This window comes from Eschrichtius robustus, chromosome 6 (assembly GCF_028021215.1).
Source record: "Eschrichtius robustus isolate mEscRob2 chromosome 6, mEscRob2.pri, whole genome shotgun sequence".
Classification (NCBI taxonomy): domain Eukaryota; kingdom Metazoa; phylum Chordata; class Mammalia; order Artiodactyla; family Eschrichtiidae; genus Eschrichtius; species Eschrichtius robustus.
This window is the reverse complement of record NC_090829.1, coordinates 65,413,297-65,418,346: the sequence shown is the minus strand read 5'-3', so window position 1 is coordinate 65,418,346 and position 5,050 is coordinate 65,413,297.

The following is a 5,050-nucleotide window of genomic DNA, read 5'->3' as shown; positions in this document are numbered from 1 at the left end:
ACAAGATTCAAGTGGATCCTTGAATCCTGGCTCCACTACTTACTCTGGGATTTTAAGCAGTCTGTCTGAGCCTCAGTTTGCTCATATGCAAATTGTGGATGATACCACCTATTATGTTGGGTCTCTGTGCAGACTAGACACGACAGAGTAAAAGTGGAGCGAGGAGGCGTCTGATGGGCAAGTGTGAGCTCTGTGCTGAATGGGCAGTGGTAGCTCAGACCCAGGCCAGTCCCCAGGCACGGAGGGTCCCCTTTGCAGAGGGTTTTGAACACCGTGGGGAAAGCTGCCTACACATTTTAGTGCACAGAAAGATGTTAAAAAACCTTTAAGTTTTTGTGAAAAAAAGATTTAATTCAGGCTAAAGAACTTAATGGGAGATTTATTCCTTTTCCTGTTCATTTTTCTAATACTTAATGTTCAGGCACAGGGGACTTGAGTGGGTTGTAGACTCAGAGATTCTCTCTGCTGTGGTTATTTGTGGTGTTGCAAGGGCAGGGCAAACATGCTGGGATGTAGGGTCATCAAGTCTCACAGCTGCAAAGACCTCCCTACGGTGGTTCTCAAACTCTAGTGCACATTGGGATTGTGGGGGGCATTTGCTAAAGATATAGATGCCTAGGCCACACCCAGACCTACTGAATTAGAATTTCTAGGAGGATCAGAACTCTGCATTTCAACACCCTCCCTCCAAGATGTGTCTGATGCAGGTGGTCCTCCAGCAGCACTTTGAAAAGCACTCCCTCCCCTCCCCTAACCCTGTCCCTTCCTTACATCCTCTGCATAAGGTTTTGGACCCAGAGACACACAGTCTCCGCTGGAACTGATTCAAGGTAGCCCACTCCTGCCCTGGTCAGCTTTGACAGTTAGGATGGTTCACACTTGGTTAAAGGGTATCTCCCCACTATTTACACACATTGATGTTCATTTTTTTCTTTTTTATTGGAGTATAGTTGACTTACAATGTTGTGTTAGTTTCAGGTGTACAGCAACGTGAATCAGTTACACATATACATATATCCACTCTTCTTTAGATTCTTTTCCCATGTAGGCCATTACAGAGTACTAAGTAGAGTTCCCTGTGCTATACACTAGGTTCTTATTAGTTATCTATTTTATATATAGTAGTATGTATATGTCAATCCCATTATCCCAGTTTATCTCTCCCCCCCTTCCCCCCTGGTAACCATAAGTTTGTTTTCTACATCTGTGATTCTATTTCTGTTTTGTTGCTGTTCTTTACAGAGCTGGTCTTTTTTTTTTTTTTTTTCCCCTCCCCGTCTGATGGGACTGCAAACACTGAAAACCAAGATTCTATCTGTAACCCATTCCCCGAGGCCTCAGCAGCCTCTGGTTACAAACAGAGTCCAGTAATGATTCCAACCCAACCATATTGGCTCTTGACCTTTCGAGGGGCACGTCCCACACCAGCTCACACATTGTCCTCCACTCCCCTGGGCTCCTGCAGGTCTCTCCTCTCCTGCCCAGCCCCTTCGGCACGAAGCAGGAAGACTGTTGAGGTCAGGATAGCCCCGTAACTACTGCCATTGGTGTCTGCAGGGAAGAGCTGCTCCTGGTGGCTCCCAGGGCAGAGCAGCTGGGTCTTCCTGGGGAACTTGGTGGTCCAGCAACTGGCTGACTTCCCTTTGGAGCTGTGAGGGGCTCTGTGCCCTGCAGTCACCTGAACCCCTGAGTAGCCCAGAGGGGTTCTCCACATCTCACAGGGTCCCTGAGAAAAATGGTTCCTTCAGCTCTGCCTGCAGCCTCCCTCTGCAAAGGGCTCAGTTGGGTGCCTGTCCGCAGGCTGGGCCAGGGTCCAGGAACTGATCCATTTTGTTCTCCCAGACCCCTCCCTTCTGAGACACAAGCTTCCTTGTGCATTTTATACAAGAAAAAACAAGCAAATCAGCGTGCAGGGCCCACACTACTACTCAGTCATGCAGGCCCAGACATGTTTAAGTCCAGCACGGGACCCCCATCACATGCCTAACCCTCTCCCACAAGCAGCGTGGGCCACCTGTGCAGTCACACAGGGCTCGTCCTCACAAGGGACTCTGCACTTGGTTTCATGCTCTGCTGTTGCTGTCATAAATTCTTAATCATTTTATCTTAGAACTCATGCTTTCTAAATGAAGTCTGATGGGACAGTGGAGCAAGTGAGAGTGAGCAGAGGAGACGCCCCAGGGTGCAGCAGGATATGGATGGTCCCAAGTCCGCTGCCACAGTGGACAGCAGGCAGCACGTGTGCCCAATGGTTGGCTGGGCAGCTGGGGCAGGAGCTGCTAGCGATGACAGTGCCTGTAGCAGCAGAAGCAGCCGTGGTGGCCGCAGCAGCCCGGCCCTGGGAGAAAGGAGGGCCTCTGCATGAGAGCAGCAGCAAGATTGCTGGTGGGAGGCCAGCTTGCCTGTCTGTCCTCGGAACCCATCCCTGCAGCATCTGCACAAGTAATAACCCTGAGGCCCGAACGCCAAGATAGGAGCAGCCAAAGCTCAGACAGTAAACTTTGTCAGTAAATTATTACAAAATAAAAGCATGCACGTGGCAAGAAAGCATATCAGGGAGTTACAGCATTCTTCAGCGTTCAGACTCTGGTTTTGAAAACTGATGCAAAATTGCAAGGCAAATATGCACAGCCTTAGAGTAGAAATTATATTTAGAGATTATTGCATTCCAAGGAAAAAAGACTATTTTCATACAAAGCTTTAGATAAACCAATTTTAAATAAGGAAGACAATTATAAAATTTCCTTGTAATTGATGGTACTGTGATAGAATGCATAAACAGATGTTCTGAATTATATAAAATCACGAGGCCACTTTCGGCCTCATGAATGAATTTCACAAGTTATAGGAAATGCAAGAGGAAACTTTAAAATGTCATTGTATAAAATTCCTTTAAAATTAAACTCAGACCTCATGAAACTGGTTTGTATTAAGAGTTAAATCTTTTTAGAAAAACTGTTTCACAAGAATCATCAGCACTAGATGTACTACAATATATATTCCAAAATAATTCATCAGAAGTTTACCCCAATGTTGCCACAGGCTGTAAAATACTCTTAATAGCCCAGTAATACTTGCATCAGCAGAAAGATTATTCTCAAAATGAAAAAGGTCAGTCGTCAACTCGTAGTCCTGCATTTGCCAAGAGCCACTCATACTGCCTTTAACTATATTGAAAATGAAATCGCTAAAAGTAAAAGTGAATTTGCAGAAAAATCTTATGATCCGTCAATATATCACATCAATAAAGTATTATTATTTATTGTATTCTATAGAATTATGACACCAAGATGCTGTTCTTTTGCAACTTGTAAATTTATGTTGCTACTCATACATTGCTATTTATCACCCTTATTACGTTTTTTTTTTAAAAATTTATTTATTTATTTTTGGCTGTGTTGGGTCTTCATTGCTGCGCGCGTGCTTTTCTCTAGTTGCAGAGAGCGGGGGCTACTCTTCGTGTGGTGCGCGGGCTTCTCATCGCGGTGGCTTCTCTTATTGCGGAGCTTGGGCTCTAGAGTGCAGGCTCAGTAGTTGTGGCGCACGGGCTTATTTGCTCCATGGCATGTGGGATCTTCCCGGACCAGGGCTCGAACCCGTGTCCCCTGCATTGGCAGGCGGATTCTTAACCCCTGCGCCACCAGGGAAGTCCCATCACCCTTATTATGTTTTATAAGTAAAAAAATTTTAAGGAAAAAACTTTATATTTTAGTACCTTTAATAGCCCCCTTTTCCTGCTTTTTGAACAAATGGTGCTGCACTTTGATTTAGCATTGGGCCCTACTAACTATGTAGACCACTCTGCCCCCAGCGTTCTTCCCCCCAGGTCCTTCGGTTTTCCTTTATGAGGTATAGTTTTGAATCCTCCTACCACTTTCATGCTTGCTATCTTCCTTTTGTGGAAGTCCTTCCAAAAACCTGCTTGCAGAGCCCTGGGGTGCTCTGGCCAGCATGGAGAAGATGCAGACTACTAACCCACAACCACGGGAGCAGCACTTCCCTCGAGGCCGCCGGAGCCTGCGGGAAGGTGTTGGCAGCCTTCTCTCACTGCTGGCCCTGGCTAATTTTGCAGCCAACTGAAAAGTCCAGATTTCCACCCTCCGTGCTTGCTGTCAAGCTATGCCTCACCCATTCTGTATGTGTCGGGGTGCTTTTTGGACCCTAGTGAAGATCTTTCCATTTATCTGGTCTAATTCCAAATTTTCTCATCTTGCTGAGATGATTTTAGACCCAAATTCCACTCCCTAATGCTTTAGCTTTTCGTTATAGCCCCGTGATCACTATGCCTCCTCTGCTCTTATCTTGGCCACTGATAAAACTGGACTTGCTAGAGGGTGCTACCTAATACAGGAGAAGGCAGTACCTACAAGGCTTTAACTTGGCTGGGGCCCTTTGCCTCTCCCTGTTCCTTTCTCTCCCTCTTGCTCCTGCCCCCATTAACCCAAATATGCATGATGCCTCTCAAAAGCCTTATCTTTCATCATCTTCCCCCTATTAGGCATTCCACTCAGGACGCCTGCACTCAGGAATAACTCTGGGTAAAATGGTGACGTGTGCAGAGCTCTCTCTCTTCCTGCTTCCCGTGTCTTCAACCCCCAAAGTCATAGGGCAGGCAGACGAGGCCACTGCTGTCTGCGGTTCTCATTATTGGAAGCAGCCTGGGTCTTCTTCAAGCTGAGGTATCACTTACCAAATATGCAGCTTTGCAGCAGCAGGAAGAAAAAGGCAAATCAAATGCTGAGGCCCTCGGGATTTAATTTCCCTTCTGGGAGAACTTCCTTCAGTCCAATAATGTTGTGCAGAAGACCTGGCTTTGAGAAGAGCATCTTATCTGTCTTACCAATCTCTGACAAGTTGGCTATGTACCTCACTCAGGTAACAAGAGTTGCAAAAAGATGACAGCTTGGGACTATAGATAGACGGGAGGCAGCAGAGAGTAAGATTTAATTTCCTGTTTCTTTGGACACTATAGCACCACCTCTTCTAACTATAAACCATTACATGTGAGTCATTGTTTCCAGCCTGACCTTGTGCTCTACCTTCCAGACAA